This window comes from Podarcis cretensis (genome assembly GCF_951804945.1).
Source record: "Podarcis cretensis genome assembly, chromosome: 3".
Taxonomy (NCBI): domain Eukaryota; kingdom Metazoa; phylum Chordata; class Lepidosauria; order Squamata; family Lacertidae; genus Podarcis; species Podarcis cretensis.
Genome location: NC_137172.1, coordinates 18,260,916 through 18,280,551, shown reverse-complemented (window position 1 = coordinate 18,280,551; position 19,636 = coordinate 18,260,916). Strand labels below are relative to the sequence as shown.

Below are 19,636 nucleotides of genomic sequence, written 5' to 3'. Positions count from 1 at the left end.
GGGGGTTCTTTTGCATTGGCAATGAGCCTAAGTGGCCCTCTGTTATACGCTTAACGGCCCTAGCTTGGCCAGGCTGGTTTGCACAAAACAGGCCAGGAATTTCCTGTCTGGCACAGCTCTGCAGTTTGTGTCTTAATCCATACCCCACTTAATCAACATCCTTGCATTTATTCATTCCTAGAGTTTAGGAGGATCCCACTCCCCGGATCCACAGCACCTTCACAAAAGGACAGTTTTCAGTAAATACTACAGTGATACAAATACATTTTCCTATGTGAAGGTTTTAATGTTTGATGTTTTTATATATGCTGTAAGCCACCCAGAGTGGCGGGTTATTATTATTATTAATAATAATGATGATGATGATGATGATGATGTTTAGGGGGAATCCCCCTCACCCATATCTTTAACAGCATATTACATCAAAAAGGATTTTGAAGAGATTGCCATGTAGTTGGGCTGCTGTTTCCAGGGTGCGGTAGTTCCCCCCCTCATTTTTAAAAAAGGCAAACCCTCTGCTGCCTCTCAGCAAGCCCTCCCCAAATAAAATATTTGCCTCCACCCACCTCAAAGTGGTCCCAAATGCCTCACCTTTTGTGGGAAAGGTGAATCCCATGAAAGCGGGAGATAGTAATAATAATAATAATAATAATAATAATAATAATAATAATGGGGTGTTAGGTGCAAACCTGTCAGGGTTCAACCCTGGGTCCGAACCTCCCTGCCTCAGGCCCAAAGGTTCACAGATCAGCTGCCTGGGTTCCTGGCTGTCTCTCAGACAACCCCCTCTCATTTCTTCTAGGGCCACAGGAGCAGAGGAGATGGCAAGCCGGTCAAGAACTTCACAGTCACTTCCAACACATGAGGCTGTTTGAGAGGAGAGGGAAGTGCGTGGAAACTGTTACTCTGATCAAGCTTGGATGACAGCCAGGAAGAGGTGGATCCTGCAGCTTCTATATAAACTCCTAGACTGGTGTGTGGTGTGTGTGTGTGTTTAAGCAACTATTCTTCCAAAGCAACTACTCTATTCCCAACTTAAAAATGTAAAGTGTAATGCTGGTGGTCAACAAAAGAGGTTTAAAGACTGTCTCAAGGCAAATTTTAAAAAATGAAGTATAAACACCAGCAATTGGGAAACACTGGCCTGTGAGCGCTCCAATTGGATAACAGCCTTTGCCAAAGGTGTCATGGCTTTGAAGACGCTCAAACTCAGGATGAAAGAGAGAAATGTGCTAAGAGGAAGGCACGCTTGGCAAATCCACACCATGATCAACTCCCGCCTGGAAACCAATGTCCCCACTGTGGAAGGACGTGTGGGTCCAGAATTGGCCTCCACAGTGACTTATGGATTCATTGTTAAAACTGTGTTTATAGAAGACAATCTTACTTGGCTACGAGTGATCACCAAAGAAGAAGGAGGGTATTGGGGATTTTTGCTCCATGGGGGTAAACTACAAGTCCCACTGAAATCCATAGGACTTACTTTGGCATAGACATGAATAGGATTTCCCTGCAAAGTCCAGAGAGGCCACTCATCCATGCTCTTTGTTTGTCTATTTGGAGGGGAGGTAATCCTCCAGGGTCTTAATTGGACCCAAGGTACATGCCATCAGTTGCTAACTCCTGAGTCCCATGGACTGCAAGAAGATCAAACCTATCCATTCTGAAGGAAATCAGCCCTGAGTGCTCACTGGAAGGACAGATCCTGAAGCTGAGGCTCCAATACTGTGGCCACCTCATGAGAAGAGAAGATTCCCTGGAAAAGACCCTGATGTTGGGAAAGATGGAGGGCACAAGGAGAAGGGGACGACCGAGGACGAGATGGTTGGACAGTGTTCTCGAAGCTACCAGCATGAGTTTGACCAAACTGTGGGAGGCAGTGGAAGACAGGAGTGCCTGGTGTGCTCTGGTCCATGGGGTCATGAAGAGTCGGACACGACTAAACGACTAAACAACAACAACAACTTATAATAATTGAGCCTTGTAGTATGATATGGAGTCTAGATCAACTCCTGTTGTTTATTCTGGGTACATACAGTTGCAACTGAAAGTATTCAACCCCCATTGCAAATCAGGTTTATTATCAAAATTTACAGGCTTTCAGCTGTTTGCAATGAGCAAATCAAACAAAAGCAATCGAAGTAGCTCAACGCAACAGATGCCACAGACCAAGCCACTGCCAGTCACAATAAACAAGGCTGGTGATATGGACGTAATGGTTGCAGAAGGCAGCTTTGGATGTCACAGGATTATTGAGATAATATATATGAAGTTTTAGATCAACCTTCTGCACCCCTTTATTTATTTATTTTACTACAATTCCCATCAGCCCTAACCAACATGACCAATGGTCTGGGGTGATGGGAGTTGTAGTCCAACAGCATATGGAGGGCAACAGGTTGTGGGAGGCAGTGCAGGATCAAACCTAAGTATTGTGATTAGTTCTAGATGTGAGTTTATTAGGATTTTAACAATTCCAAACAGTCAGCATGAGTCTTCTAGCCTGTCTTTGTATTTCTTCCTATTAAAATCCATGTACGTGAGAATCCAGTCATCATTTGAGATGGCAGACATATCCGCCTTTACCATGAGGCCGTCCAATGACACCTTATCAGTCTTTCTCTGGCTAGTTGTCACATTAGCCTGACCCTCCAAGACATTTTGGAGGGGCGGAGGATTGCGTGTCATAGCTAGCAGACGTTGTAGGATTCACAGTGTCAATTACAGAGAGGGGAGGTGGGTGAGCTGAGTACTCTGGGAATTGTGCTAGACCACAGCTGTTTTCGCCAAGCTTCTGGTAGACACCATGTCAAAGAACTCAGTGTTGTATTTTTCTAAATCCCATCTAATGAAACTGCCACAAGGCTGGCCTTCAAAGCAGCTATGGAGTTGTAAATGGCTGTGTCTTGACATGTATGATCAGATTTCAAAGCGAAGCACAGGACTATTGGCCAATTAGAACTGTTCCCTTTGGACATAGGCTCGCCCAAGCGATCATGTCAAATGAAACTTTAGAAGCTGAGGATTCCCCAAGCGACTCTTTCTGTCTTCTCAGAGCTGTAGTGTTGACATTCTAAAACATCTTATTGTTCCATTTGTGAAGGAAGGTGTCACAAAGCCTGTAACTCATCAACTTAAAAGAAAACTTTTCTAAAATTCGGACCCAACCTGGGAATGACTTTCGCACATGAGTACAGAAGTAGATTTACCTTTCCATGTTGACCACTGTATTCACGGTTCCTGTTAACTTCCTTCCCACATGAAAAAGAACACCTCACTACGTGACCATGGTGGTGGTTGATATCGGCATGTTTCCCCATACAGATATGGGGCAACCGATCAGGGGAAGCATGTCCACACCCTTTTGGGGTCCTGTCTTTTGGATGTGGCAGCTTCTTTGTGTTGTGCCACTCCACCAAGGTAGCCATTTTGTAATATGCCATGCTTCCACAGCAGCCATTTTGTGACTTGCACCCACAGCATTTTCTCAGAATTCCTAATGTACTTGTAGCGCTGGCCCAAAAAGGTTGCAAGACCCTGGGGAAGTTAAGCCCCACTGAACACAGTGGGTCTGATGTCTGTGTAAACATGCGTATTGTTAAGCAGAATGCATATGAAAAAGCAATACAGGCAACTCCCAATTTACGTGGGCATTACGTTCCGTGCCTCCGCACATGAAACCAAAATCGTGCCCTGGAGGGGCACAGCTGACAAACTATAGCTCCCAGACATCTTTGGCGGAAGCCATGTCACAGGGACTAAGGCCCCATCTGTACTAGACATTTAAAGCAGTATTGTGTCACTTCAAACAGTCATGGCTTCAGGGTGCTGAGAGTTGCTAGGAGACTTGCTATTCCCCTCACAGAATTACAGTTCTCATAGTGGTTTAACAGGCAGTCCCTTCTTTCCCCAGGAACTATGGGACTTCTATACAACTCTCATCACGCTTCACAAACTACAGTACCCAGCATAGGTGCCATCTTGCGCTGAAGACTGTGGGTGCCCGCAATGAAGAGCTTCAACTTTGCCCATTGATTTCATGGGGGCTCAGCCCCACAAGTATATTATTGTGGGTGCTGAAGCACCCACGGCACCCAGGATTCCATGGGGGAAGCCGTAACTGTTTAAAGTGGTATGGTACTACTTTAAATGCATAGTGCAGGCAGGGACTGAGAGAGACTTCAAGTTCTCACCGCGCTCAAGGAAACGGTGACAATTTTACACTGTCCATGACCATGCTACAGTCCCAGGCTTTTCGGAGGTTCCCCGTTGTCCTTGCTGTGTGCATGAAGTCTAACACCCACGCTTGGCAGGGCTTTGGGCCACGCATAGAACTTCCATTACAAAAGTGTGAAAAGTGCTACCAGGTGATTCTTTCTGCTTGTTCTAGGATTTGTTCGGTTTTTCTTAATATCACAAGCAACGATCCTCGGAGTGTGTCACCAGTCTTTAGAGAGTAGGCTGATCATGTGACTTCTACTTTCTGTTTCCAGCTGCCACATAACATTAAAAGAAACTAACACTTAATGCTTTCCTTAATATTACTTTCCATATTTCTCCAGAGTTGCCATGGGAATATTAGGTGATCACGACTAGAAGAGAAAGTGATCTAAGAGGAAACCATTTCCCTATCTAGCCATTATTCATCATAATTAAATAGCAGAAAACTACTTTCGCTGCAACTGGCCTGGACACAGTTACCCCCCTCCCTCACTTTCCTCTCTTACTTTACCATTTGTTCATTTTTTAAAAAATCCAAGCCTCAACTCTTGATAGAGAGTATGGGCTCGAATTTTATATACTGCTTACATTACAGAACAGGTGGGGAACAATTTTCCAATCTGAGGGCTGTGTTTTGTGCCATCTTCTGGGGCCACATGTCAGTGGAGGGCAGGGCCAGAAGCAAGGGTGCGTGGAGCGAGGAATGTACAGTTTATTTTCGTACAGTAGGCTAGTTCCTCCACCACATGCCCATCTTCATCCTCCACCCAGGCAATCAAAACAGCTTATCAGAATTTGAGGGCACATTTCAGTCAGGCAGATTGGGAAGCAGGTGGCGCTGTGGGTTAAACCACAGAGCCTAGGACTTGCCAATCAGAAGGTTCGCAGTTCGAATCCCTGCAGCAGGGTGAGCTCCCGTTGCTCGGTCCCTGCTCCTGCCAACCTAGCAGTTCGAAAGCACATCAAAGTGCAAGTAGATAAATAGGTACCACTCCGGTGGGAAGGTAAACGGCGTTTCCGTGCTCTGCTCTGGTTCGCCAGAAGCGGCTTAGTCATGCTGGCCACATGACCCGGAAGCTTGTCGCCAGCTCCCTCGGCCAATAAAGCGAGATGAGCGCCGCAACCCCAGAGTTGGTCACGACTGGACCTAATGGTCAGGGGTCCCTTTACCTTTACGTTCAGTCGAGCAAAAACACGGTGCAAAATAGGGCCAGTGGCTTGGGGAGGGTTTTGAGGGCCTGATAAAAGAGGCATGGAGGGGTTGCATTTGCCTGAGGCTCCTCACCCCTGCATTAGGGAAAGGATTTATAGACTACGCTCCTAGGAACACTGGGATTTTCCAGCAGCTGCTCAGGGGGTCCTGTGTATGGAGATTAGTAATGGATGATCAGCTTCCCGCAAGATACCCCTACAATCCAGGTGTATGTATGAAGGCTCACATATATGGAATCAGGCCAGCTAGATAATAGGGGAATGGTGCATGTGAATAGATGCTTGGAATGCAATTTCCCTACCCAATGCACCAGCTGGATGTGGTCAGAGATTTGTGTCTATTGGTGGTTTGAAACTGGGGAGGGAAGATGGGAGTCCATCTGCATAACAGCTGATTGGCACTTTCCAGAATCGCATGCTGGGCTACTTGCACAGTGCTGGTGATTGCACATAGAAAGATATGAGGTGGCTTATTCACCTGTACAAATCTTTCTCTAAAATGGTGGCCTCAGGCTTGTGGGGGTGGGGCAGCTTATAGTTTTTCATGTGCATCTCTATTTATCTGTCTGCGCTTCAGGTGGGGAACCTGAGAGTGGTCCTCAAAGTGTGCATTTATGTGCGGGAGAGAAATGGGGAGGGCTATTGAATAGAGCGGGGAGCTATGCAATGCTGTAAACTGTCTGCCTCTGCCAAACGGTCATAGCCACTGATCGACTCTTACCAACAGCCTTTCATAGGAAAAGCTTTCCACTCCTGATCTACAGACACACATATATACAGCCAAAAGATAAAAGAAAGTGCTTCTTCGCACAGCGCATAGTTAGACTGTGGAACTCGATCCCATAGGAGGTAGTGATGGCCACCAACCTAAAGGGAAAGGGAAAGGGACCCCTAACCATTAGGTCCAGTCGTTGCTGACCTCGCTTTATTGCTTTATTGCTGACCTCGCTTTATTGCAGTGCTCATCTCGCTTTATTGGCCGAGGGAGCTGGAGCACAGCTTCCGGGTCATGTGGCCAGCATGACTAAGCCGCTTCTGGCGAACCAGAGCAGCACACGGAAATGCCATTTACCTTCCTGCTGGAGTGGTACCTATTTATCTACTTGCATTCTGATGTGCTTTCGAACTGCTAGGTTGGCAGGAGCTGGGACCGAGCAACGGGAGCTCACCCCGTCGCGGGGATTCGAACCGCCAACCTTCTGATTGGCAAGTCCTAGGCTCTGTGGAAGTTGATCCCATCGGAGGTAGTGACGGCCACTGACCTAGCTGGCTTTAAAAGAAGATTAGACAAATTCATGGAGGAAAGGGCTACCAATGCCTATTAGGCGTGATGGCGGTGCTGTGCCTCCAACAGCTGGAGGCAGCAGTACTTCTGAATACCTGTTTCGGCAAACCACAGGAGGAGAGAATGCTCTTGTGCTGATCACTGTGAGAACAGGATGCTGGGCTGGATAGGCATTGGCCTGACCCAGCAGAGTCTTCTTATGCTCTTCTATACCTTCAGAGACAGTGAATACTGGGAAACGCCAGGAACTGTTTCCCCATTTCACCTGTTGTTTGCATAAATCCAGTTTCAGTACAGTGGTACCTCGGGTTACATAAGCTTCAGGTTACATACGCTTCAGGTTACAGACTCCGCTAACCCAGAAATAATGCTTCAGGTTAAGAACTTTGCTTCAGGATGAGAACAGAAATTGTGCTCCAGCGGCACGGCAGCAGCAGGAGGCCCCATTAGCTAGAGTGGTGCTTCAGGTTAAGAACAGTTTCAGGTTAAGAACGGACCTCTGGAACAAATTAAGTACTTAACCCGAGGTACCACTGTACTTTTTACATGCTGCAGCCTTAAGTCATATTTTGCAGTGTTACCAGAAAAATCCGAGGGCTCCCTTGGACAAAAAGTAAAGACACCAACCAGAGTAAATTGGAGCAAATCAGCAGCCTGTAGGCTTGGCCTTTATTGACTGTTGCAACAGGGTGCTCCCCTCACTTGCAGGTGAGAGGAAAGACACAGAAAAATGGTGTGCAAGACCTTATAAAAACTTTTGAAATTCCCCTCCTCTAGGTCAAGCCCACCCCCAGAAACATCATGCATACATTACAGAAAGGAGGGGTTGAGGGAGGAGTTGCGGTTGCTAACCTGAGTGTCTTGTCACCTGGCTGGTTCCCCCTTTCCCCTTCCCCATGAGTCACTTCCAGGAGTCAAAGGGGAGTTGGCAGTTTCCTGCCCCTAGAGGGAAAATGTGATCATTGTCCTTTGTTTCAGTCCATGCTGAATCCACTCCCATATGCAAGTTCTTTGTGATCTTGATTGTCTTCTGTCTAGGACCATCAGGGTTGGCATAGCAACTGGGCAGGGCTCCTGTGGATGTGCTGGGATGGTGAAGGGATTATGGCTGCCCTGTATCAAACCTTCCCCATTTTGTAGTCCTTCCTTCATGGAGTAAAATAAAAGTGGAACAGTGCAAAACCGATGTATGGTTGATTTTCTATGAATTTATAACAGAAACGTAGCGTATGTAGTGTGTGTGAAGTTTGTACAAACTGAATGATTGGGGTGGGGGGTTCCTGCTACAGTTGGAATTCTCCAACAACTGCTCGAGTATCTTGACTGAACTTCCTTGCCCTTTCTTTGAGCTGTGCATGCTAGATCTTATCTTTCACAGAAGACAAACTCTCTCTTTCTCTCTCTCTTGGGAAACGGAAGGTGGCTTTATCCCAGGTCTTCAAATTGTATTGGTGGCCTCTTTCGGGTTGCCTAAAGGCCAAAACCAGCGTGCTGTTGTCAACAATGGACCATACCATAAACACACGTTTCGAAAGCTACACAGATTTCATTCTGAGCGATAACACCATGCAGAAAAGCAAGTGGCTCATGCCTCTCCAACCCATTGTGCTGTATCACCCAACAAAAAAACCTCTCAAGCTTATCTATGCAGATAAGAATCAGTCTAAGCCACATGCACCAAATGCAAGCTTAGGCTGAATCCTGTTTTTGCAGTTTGACCTTTAAGGCACTGCAGCAGTAGACCAAAGAAGTCTTTGAGAAATGCCATCTTTTAAAACATGCAGATGTTTTCAACACAAAGCCAAAGCAGCACCTGCAATGCTTTCAAAAATTGTTAGTGAACCTTGATTATTTTTTTTTAAGGGGATTTTCTTCGGATAACCAAAGCTTTTGAGTGTACAGTGATGCTATGTGCTGTTTTGTAGCACTATATACAGTGGTACTTTTTAGCCCCGGTTGAGAAAGAGCCCTGAGGCTTCTCTGAGCTAAATGGCATTCTAACCACTACACACTTGTGAGATTAAGAGGGAGAGGCCTTCTCACTGAAAAAAGAACATAAGAACACGTGCAGAGGAAGACAACCGAGATGATCAAGAGTCTGGAAACCAAGCCTTGTGAGGAGACTGAGAAGTGATATGATAGCCATCTTCAAATATCTAAAGGGCTGTCACATGGAAGATGGGGCACGCTTGCTTTCTGCTGCTCCAGACAGTAGGACCCAAACCTATGGATTCAAATTACAAGAACGGAGATTCCAATTAAACATAAGAAATAACTTTCCGGTGGTAAGAGCTCTCCAACAGTGGAATGGGCGACAGTGGAATGGGGAAGTTGGTGGACTTTCCTTCATTGGAGATTTTTAACCAGAGACTGGTACATGCCAACAGTTGCTAACTCCTGAGCCCCATGGACTGCAAGAAGATCAAACACATCCATTCTTAAGGAAATCAGCCCTGAGTGCTCACTGGAAGGACGGATCCTGAAGCTGAGACTGCGATACTTTGGCCACCTCATGAGAAGAGAAGACTCCCTGGAAAACACCCTGATGTTGGGAAAGATGGAGGGCACAAGGAGAAGGGGATGACAGAGGACGAGATTGTTGGACAGTGTTCTCAAAGCTACCAGCATGAGTTTGACCAAACTGCGGGAGGCAGTGGAAGACAGGAGTGCCTGGCGTGCTCTGGTCCATGGGGTCACAAAGAGTCGGACACGACTAAATGACTAAACAACAACAACTGGATTGTTTGGGGTCCTTTCCAACTCTACAAGAGTATGATTCTGTAATACTAATCAGAGCCTGCTGGATCAGGCCAGTAGCCCATCTAATTCACAATCATGTTCTCATAGTGGCCAACCAGATGCCACATGCAACCTTAGTTCTAGAGTGATCTCCTTAGAGGTCCCCTCTGTATTCTCTTCCCCCGTTTCATTTTTTAATATATAAAAAAATCATCATACATATATTTTATTGATTTTTAAAAGGAAACAAACTAAGCCTGCACTTAAATAGAACATCTGCAGCGTTAATTCTGCAGAATTAAATACAACTTGAATTGTATTTCAAAAGGAATTACCCTCTATATTCTTTATTGTGCCAAGTGAAGAGTTGCAGGGGTTTTTAAAGTCTCCATGATAGCTGGGGCTGATGGCAGTTGTGGTCCAAAACAGGTAGGTAAAGGCCGGCTTAAGAGAGAGGAACATACCAAGGGGGGAGGGGTGGTTGCTGAGGCTTGCTTTGCAGGATCACAATGGGAGCTGAGAAAGAAGGCGATGTCTGACTGTGTGTGCGCGCAGACAATTATTTCTGCAAAGTACCAGAGCAACTTCCTCCTTTACTGCTCCTGCGGCAGTAACCTCAATCCAGCTTTGGCAGCTTGACAACTATACAAGCAAAATGACGTGGTGGGGAGGAGGAGGAGGTCTGGATGTGAGAGAAATAGCCTTACGCACTCAGTTTTCCTAATTTCACATAGCAACTGCTTCCCCTAGTTCCAGAAAAGCCAAGGGAGTAGTGAAACTGAGCACACGAGCTCACGAGCAGAAGACCTGCAGCTCAGTGGTCCAGGGCATCTTCTTTGCATGCAGAAGGTCCCAAATTCAATCCCGGGCATCTCCAGGTGGGGTTGCAAAGGACGTTGCACCTTAGAGAACTCTTGCCAGTCAATGTAGACAATACTGAGCTAGATGGACCACTGGTCTGGCCAAGTATAAGGCAGATACTTATGTTCCTGTGGCCCTCTAGATCATAGAAACATAGAGCTGGAAGGGACCCTGAGGATCATACTAGCCCAACCCCTGCAATGCAGGAATGAATATGCAGCTGTCCCTTGATGGTATCAGCACCATGCTCTAATCAACTGAGCTTTTCAGGATGTTGCTGTCTTACAGTTCCCACCATCCCTGATAGTTGGTAAGTTGGGAGTCTTAACAACATCTGTAGGGCCATTACTTAGCCACCCTTGGCATACAGAGAGGTTGCCTTGCATTGTTTGTCTTGCTTTTTAAAGAGCCCAGTATACCTGAAGGAGTGTCTCCACCCCATCTGATGGCTTTCTGGTGGTTCCCTCCCTGTGAGAAGTGAGGTTACAGGAAGCCAGGAACAGGCGCCCGCCCTGTGGAACGCCCTTCCATCAGATGTCAAGGAAATAAATCTGACTTTTAGAAGACATCTGAAGGCAGCCCTGTTTAGGGAAGTTTTTAATGTTTGAAGTTCTATTCTGTTTTTAGTCCTTTGTTGGGAGCCGCCCAGAGTAGCTGGGGAAACCCAGCCAGATGGGCGGGGTATAAATAATGGAATAATAATAATTATTATTAACTACATGGAGACACCTATAAATACATCTCTACCTATACATAAGTATCCTGCTAGACCAGGAGCCTATCTAGGTCAGCATCCTGTTTCTAAGGACCAGCAAGATGCCTCTGTGAAGCACCTCCAGAGCAAGACAAGAACAACAGAGAGCATCCCTTCACATACTGAATAAAAAGTTTCAAACAATTCTACAACACCTCGTGAAGAAGAAAAGATCTTCGTCATGGGTGCTATCCCTTTAATGGTGCAACTGGGTAATTTTGGACTCTGGGCTTACAAGGGCAGTCATTCTTTAGAGAGCAATGTGTTCACCAGCTTCAAAACGTGCTAAGATAGTCTTGTTGTGTTCAGAGCCCCTGGGCTTCTGTCCCAAAGTCCTGTCTGGGTGGCTCGATTGATCCCATAAATCCCTCCAATAAATCACACATAAACAGCAGCACTGATGGAACTACTGTATTTTTTGCTCTATAAGACTCACTTTTTCCCTCCTAAAAAGTAAGGGGAAATGTGTGTGCGTCTTATGGAGCGAATGCAGGCTGTGCAGCTATCACAGAAGCCAGAACAGCAAGAGGGATTGCTGCTTTCACTGCACAGTGATCCCTCTTGCTGTTCTAGCTTCTGAGATTCAGAATATTTTTTTTCTTGTTTTCCTCCTCCAAAAAGTAGGTGCGTCTTGTGGTCTGGTGCATCTTATAGAGCGAAAAATACGGTAGTTTTTTGGAGTACAGATCAAAGGTGCTGCAGAACCAGCTTCATCAAGGGACCAAAGCAAGAAACAAAGATGAAGAAGAGGAGATTGTAGCAGTATATATTACAGGGAATTCTTCTATGCTATCACCTCAATTTCCCTGAAAATGTACTATTTGTATGTCGCTTGTAATACAATTGTTTTGACACACACAGCTTAGAAGTTTGCCCTTGGAATCTAGGAACTGAAGTCCATCGGTCACAATTAAAAACAACACCAGCAATGTTTCTACTGGACTGGTTTGTGGCACTGCAAAAGTTATGATTTGAGGAAGGATGGCAAGCGTGCTTGGAGTGGGTGGGTGGTTTCTTCCTTTTTTCTCCTCCTCCTCCTGTTGCTTTGATTCTCTGGCTGGCCGAGTTCATTTGCATGACTATTTCATGCTTCTGTCAGCATACGCTCACGTCTGCGATAATTTAATGCCACCGCTGGATGAATTGACAACGTGCTATCAGTATAGGAAAGTATTTAATACTGTTGGCCGCTCGCTGCCGTGTTATCATAAGAGGGTTGGCAGCATGCCTGGGAGCTCTCACCACTGGAAAAGTCTGATCGTTTAATAAACATAAATAAATATGGAGTTCCATTAAGCTGGAAGGAATAAAGGTTTATTGGCTGGTTTAAAGAGCCTGGACACAGGTCATTTCCACATCACTTCGGATTTTAGCCTGCTAGCCCTCGGGACTTCACCGAGAGCTGAAACTTACCCTTTGGCTACTGCCCTGCACATTTTCAGTCTGACCTAATGGTTCTCTGCGGCTGCAGAAAGCACCCCGTGCGCATCACAGAGAGATAAGGAAAAGAGCATTAGAGCGACACCACATGCACTTCTGTACTAAAGGGCAGCTTGTGGTCATGCAAATCTGCCTGTCTGTTAAGATCATAATCTGAAACTTTTTCCAGGTGACCCTGCCATCCAAGGTAAGGTGGGTGGTGACTGAGTGGACTGATTGGTTGTCCTGCCTCATCTCAATCAGGGGTGGGGGACCTGTGCTGCTAGACTACAGATCCCATCGTCTTTAATATTTGGCTGTGCTGGGTGGTGCTGATGGAAGCCTAACAAGATACAGAGGGGAACAGGTTCCTCAGACGTGTCTTAAATGCCTTCCTTGCTTTCATCTGCTGATGAACCTCATTTCCCTAGCAATTTTTATTTTCATCATCTTACTGCTGGGTTTTGTTGTTGTTGTTGGCACCTGTCTGTCTCAAGAGACAATGGAGTGAAGTCAGACTGCTGGGGAATCACAGCACCTGCTGTGACTGCAGGGACCAGTAAAACTGCAGTAAAGCATTAAAATATTTTATTTCATCAAATAAACTTTATGTATGTTGCGCTATTTGTATTTAGGTTCTTGCTGTTTGACATACAATTCCTTGCTCTCCCCACACTTTCTATGCACGCTTACACCCTAAAACACCCACAGAATCTACAGCGGAGCTCTTATGACCAGGAAACCGAATAACGTAAACTAAGCCATAACAAGAGATCTATTTAGAAACCGAAGTTTCGCCCACCCGCCCCACCCAATAATTTTTGTTGGTTTTCTTTCTTTCTTTCTACAGAACATCCCTCCTCAGGGCCAGACAACAGGCATACAGCAGGTTGCTGTTACCAAAACCTACAGCAGAAAACACCCAGAGATCAAAATCGTCAAAAGGCACCAAACTGAAGAAATCTATGAACAGAAAAAATATATAGAAACAGTAACTCAGTTCTAGTAAGCCAGAAGATTTCAAATGCCAGCAAGACCCCTCTGCTATTTTTGCTTTTATTTTGTATAAACGATAAAGCATTACCAGTCAGCTGATAAAAGAAGCCTTGCACTTCTTTTCTCTTGCGAAACTGAAGTTTGTGTGCGTGTGCACATAAGATACAGTATAAAAGAATAGACTTTGTACAAGAGAGAGAGAGAGAAGCGTTGGAGCCCTGTGAGAGACACCTACACCCCAGGAAATCTCTTTTTGCTGTGTAGGTGGAAGCACTGAGATGTGTTATCTCTAAAAGAGCAGTTTTGGGGAAACCTCCATCATCTTGTCATGCAGATAACAGTTCACAATCTTTCAGGCAGAGCTGAGGGGATGGAAACTCAACAGTGACAACAGAAAGACACCTGTATGAAAAATGGAAAATGCCATCTCACACATCTCTGTTCTTAAATAGCAACATGTTATATGCCAGAGCTTCGAAAGAGCAACGCCTGTCATTAATGCCTTAAGACTTAGCACTCAAGTAAAATTTCACTGTAGTCAACTTAGCCAATGCATCATTAACCAATTGAGCAAAGGGATCTCATTGCAAGGTTTTAAAAATACTTATCTCTAAGTACCTTGAGTACTTCTTCAAATATTTACTTATTTACAATCCTATCAGTTCAGAATGGCCCCAAACAGCTTCGGGATGTAAAAAAGCCATGTTTTTAAAAACCTTTTCTCCCCACCAGTCGTCTCGGTCTGCCTGATCTGTATAGCTGCCGTGAAAAATACACTTCATTCCCCCCCACAACATAACATCACATATTTCAAAATACATGTCCTTTTCCGCACAAAGATTAATGTCCACACAGGAAAGTGTAAGACATAAAGCAAACTTGAGAGGTCATCTACCCTTTATTTTAGAGCTTTTCTGCATGATCACTCCCAGACAAAGGGAGACGGCCACCAGGAATGTATTTATTGAGCTCAGACTCCCCCACTCTCAGCTGCTTGCATGTGGTTCCCAGACAAGTATCCTGTACAGGCAGCGTGCAGGGGCCAGACCTGCTAAGTTTCAGCAATGGAACAGTACAAACAGAATCTGCAACAAAATGTTGCAGTCTGGAGTGCTCCTGCTCAGGAACCCAGCCACTAAGACCCTCTTCCAGAACATTCCAATTTTTATTTTGTACTCCTCTCACTCTCGGGGTTCCAACAAGCCTGCTGATTCCCAAAACCATTTCACTAACAATGGTATGTTCCGCATGTTCAGTTAACTGTTGTGTAGTTAAAATAGTTGGCCGATGCTGCTATTATTGCAGTGACATCAATATACATGTAACAATGTGCCTTTCATGCTTCATAAAAGGTTAGGTGCCTGATTCCAAGACACTTAAAATCTAAAAGAATGAGGAACGTAATGAAGGGAAGGACAGAAGTGGGGAAATCTTACTGTAGGCCAACCATAGGTTAGAGTTCTTATGTTGTCCATACATGTTATGCCTTAGTATCGGCTGTGTTTGTGTTTGAATAAAATAGCTTTGTGGGTTCTCCTAGAATGGTTTGGAGAGTTCAAGCTTCTTACAAGCTTAGCACTCATGGGAATAAGAGGTGAGGTCCTCTTGTGGGAGGGGGTTATTGCTTTTCTTTTCTTTATTATGTATTTTGTGTCTTTGTATTTTTATGTCGTGAACTGCCCAGTGATCTTTTGATTAAGGGCGGTATACAAATTTAATAAACAAAATAAAGTAAAGATAACTCCCTCTTTTTATGTGTGTTTGTGTGTGTATCTGTGATGTCATTTGACTATACAGTGTTACCTTGGTTCTCAAACTTAATCCGTTCCGGAAGTCCGTTCTAAAACCAAAGTGTTCCAAAACCAAGGCACACTTTCCCATAGAAAGTAATGCAAAATGAATTAATCCATTCCAGACTTTTAAAAACAACCCCTAAAACAACAATTTAACATGAATTTTACTATCCAACGAGACCATTGATCTATAAAACGAAAGCAATAATGTATTGTACTATAGAATAAATAAGACAGTATTATAGATGATAAAAACTAATTTTTTCTTTCTTTCTTACCTGCACTGATGACAGTCATTGTTCGGATGGGGGGCTTTTATCCATTTCTGCAGTCACACAATCAATCAATCAGTAGTGGAACTGGGTTCCACACAGTCACAAAAGCAAATTGCCGGTAACCTAAAAACCCTCAAAAACAAAAATACAAAATAAACAGCAAAAACAAAAGCGACAAACTGAATCCGTTCTGGAAGTCCGTTTGACCTCTGAATGTTCGAAAGCCAAGGTGTGGCTTCTGACTGGTGCAGGCGCCATGGAAACACTAGCCGACAGCCACACCTGATGTTTGACTTCCGAAAAACATTCGAAAACACTTGCTTACTTCGGCGTTTGGGAACCAAGGTGTTTGAGTACCAAGGTACCACTGTATACGGATCTGCACTCAGACAATAAGTTCGCTACAGTGGTACCTCGGGTTAAGAACTTAATTCGTTCTGGAGGTCCATTCTTAACCTGAAACTGTTCTTAACTTGTTAGCTAATGGAGCCTCCAGCTGCCGCCGCGCCTCCGGAGCATGATTTCTGTTCTCATCCTGAAGCAAAGTTCTTAACCTGAGGTACTATTTCTGGGTTAGCGGAGTCTGTAACCTGAAGCATCTGTCACCCGAGGTACCACTGTATTTAGTGCACAAGCAGGGAACCTCTTTCTTCCCAGGGGCATATTCCCTTGCAGACGACCTTCCAGGAACCATATTCCAACGGTGCCTGAGGGGAAAGTAGGTGGTGCAGTGGATGGGACCCTTGCCTTTCTACAGTGGGCTACACTTCAGCCACACAAAAGCCAGAAGATTCTGCACACCTCCCTTCATCCCCCAACTAAGAGGCATTAAAACACTTCAAGGACACATTTCCTGCCCCGCCAAAGCACCTGAGGAGGGTGTGGAGCAGGGTCACTGCTGTGGCTTAGGCAGTCCTGCAGGCTAGGCAGAAGACACCTGGGTCTGTGGTTCCCCACGCCTGATTAAGTATATTGGGTTATGTACGTGCAGAGTAGACCATCCCGTGGGTAAGATCTCACAGTTGGTACAATCATGAGGCAGCATAGCATCGTGGTTAGAATGCTGGTTTGGTTTAGGGAGACCTATGTTCAAGTCCTGGGATGCGGGTGGCACTGTGGGTTAAACCACAGAGCCTAGGGCTTGGTGATCAGAAGGTCAGTGGTTCGAATCCCCACAACGGAGTGAGCTCCCGTTGATCAGTCCCTGAAGTTCGAAAGCATGTCAAAGTGCAAGTAGATAAATGGGTACCACTCCAGCGGGAAGGTAAACGGCATTTCCGTGCGCTGCTCTGGTTCGCCAGTAGTGGCTTAGTCATGCTGGCCACATGACCCGGAAGCTGTACGCTGGCTCCCTCGGCCAATAAAGCAAGATGAGCGCCGCAACCCCAGAGTCGTCTGCGACTGGACCTAATGGTCAGGGGTCCCTTTACCTTTACCTTATGTTCAAGTCCACCTGCTCAGCCCTGAGGCATGCTGGGAGAGTCTCCATCTGCAAACCTAGCCTCCCTCACAGACTGCTGAGACCCTACCTAATTTACAGACCTAAAAGGTAAAGGTAAAGGTACCCCTGCCCGTACGGGCCAGTCTTGACAGACTCTGGGGTTGTGCACCCATCTCACTCAAGAGGCCAGGGGCCAGAGCTGTCCGGAGACACTTCCGGGTCACGTGGCCAGCGTGACATCGCTGCTCTGGCCAGAGCCAGAGCCAGAGCCAGAGCCGCACACGGAAACGCCGTTTACCTTCCCGCTGGTAAGCGGTCCCTATTTATCTACTTGCACCCGGAGGTGCTTTCGAACTGCTAGGTTGGCAGGCGCTGGGACCAAGCAGCGGGAGCGCACCCCGCCGCAGGGATTCGAACCGCCGACCTTTCGATCGGCAAGCCCTAGGCGCTGAGGCTTTAACCCACAGCGCCACCTGCGTCCCATTTACAGACCTAATAGGTATCTAAAGCCATTTGCACATAACAAAATATTTATTTTATCAAAGTAATGGTTGAACTGAAATACAATTAAGAAGAAGTATATTAATAGTGAAATAATCATTAAGCTCTAACTTAAAACTATTTTTTATTCATAACAAACTTAATAATGCAAACACAGTGGCATTTGGCAATAACTAAAGTTCCTTTAGAAACACAATTTACAAAGACTCATAGTCTAGTCTCTAGAAACTTGCTATAACATGAAATAATACTAGGTGTAAAAATATGATGCAAACTACTTATAAATAGCAGAATGTAGGCACCCTATATATAGAAATGAGTAAACCTGTGCTATTTTAGGGAGCAGGCGAGCAGGCAGGGTCCATTACTTAATGACAGGAGCCCACAAAACACTGTTTTATTTTATTTGTTTTTTATCTTAGATTTTGGAAATGTACATCCAGATTTTTTTCCCTTATTTTTTTTGGGGGGGCCCCCAAGAGAGTGGGGCCCTCAGCTATAGCTTCTTTAGTTTATATGTAAATCCAGCACTGGGTCTAGGGCCAAGGGTCTTCTGGCTGTTCCCTCACTGCGAGAAGTGAGGTTATAGGGAACCAGGCAGAGGGCCTTCTCGGTAGTGTGCACCCACCCTGTGGAACCACCCCCCCATCAGATATCAAGGAAATAAACAACTATCTGACTTTTAGAAAACATCTGAAGGTTTAGGGAAGTTTTTAATGTTTTATCATGTTTTTAGTATTCTGTTGGGAGCTGCCCAGAGTGGCTGGAGAGGCCTGGCCAGATGGGTGAGGTAAAAGTGAATTATTATTATTATTATTATTATTATTATTATTATTATTATTATTATTCCGAGGATGAAAGTGGGTGGAACCACGTATGCCAAGTTCACCTCTTTTGCAGCACTCCAGCCATTTCCTCAAGGCACACAACATGGTACACCCATATGCCAAACTGTTCACCCAACACCTATTTACGCTTAAAGCGTTCTGAAGTGTTGACAATATTAAGAGATGCTTCTTCACAAGGTGGGAGGCAAGGAGTTCTCATAAGCATCTGCCTGGCCAGGACTTGGATGAGTGAAGCACAAAGTAAATATTCTTTTTCTTCTTTTCTGCATTGGCAAAACAGAAAATGTGCGTGTGTGTTTTTGTCAGCTATGAAAAACAGTTTTTCTCTAGCAGATCATCAGCTCCACTGTCAATCTTGGCACAGCCTACTGGGCACCCAGATGTTTCGTATCAAGTCTGAAGAACTTCCATATGAAAAGAAGCCCGCCTTGCTGTATAGGCAACACCTGATTGCACTAAAGAGTAATCTGAGATTAATTTGCCAGAAAATGTTGAGAAGAGTACCAGATGCAGTTAGTGGTTCCCATAAATCACACGGACTTCGTTTAAAACACAAATGTGATTCCAAATAAAAGTATAATGCAAGATACATATTTATTTATTCTAAAAAATAAAAAGGTTCTACCAAGACAGGCCTTCAAGGTGATTTACAAGGCATTTTAAACAACACGAACATACACACTAAACTAACTTCAGGGCTGATCCAAGACAGTTTTCTGCCTAAGGCAGAATACCAAACTGTGTCCCTCTCCCCAAGTCATGGGGTACTGTAATCAAGCTAGTTTGGCACCTGAAACAGAAAATCCCACAAGAGCCTCTCTCTGGGAGTATAAATACAACAATATTATATTGGACTTACTAACATGATATTCAAGATCAGCTGCTACTGTCTACCAAATGGTAGGGATGGCCCTGAATGGCTAGTTTAAACAAAGCAACCAAAAATATGCTAGACAGATTTAATGAACTGAACATTTCTTTCTATCAAGGTATTGCTACTAGGGCTATCAAACTGAGAATTTTGAGACTGCAATCCTATGCACTTACTTGGGAGCAAGCCCCACTGAACTCAGTGGAACTTACTTCTGAGCAAATATGCATAGGCTTTGGCTGTGCAAGTTGATTAAATGTGCAACTTTTTTAACAGCTTTAACTGATAGTGAAATAAAATCACTACATGTAGGGTGAGTTTTGAATGCATGAACTAGGATAGCATCATAATATGCAACAGGAAGTACAGTAATACTATCATGAGGAACTGAATGCACCCACTGAATTAAACGTGGTAAAA

At 44.9% G+C, this 19,636-nt stretch overlaps 1 protein-coding gene across 1 annotated transcript in view; it reads left to right on the top strand.

Moving 5' to 3' along the window:
- LOC307211921 (uncharacterized protein) overlaps positions 1–15,189 on the top strand; it is a 340,964-nt gene extending 325,775 nt beyond the window's left edge. Inside the window, exon 6 of the transcript XR_013836594.1 lies at positions 13,342–15,189. The gene's annotated coding sequence lies outside the window, so the exon portion shown is untranslated. The remainder of the gene's footprint in view (positions 1–13,341) is intronic.
- The last annotated feature ends 4,447 nt before the right edge of the window (positions 15,190–19,636 follow it).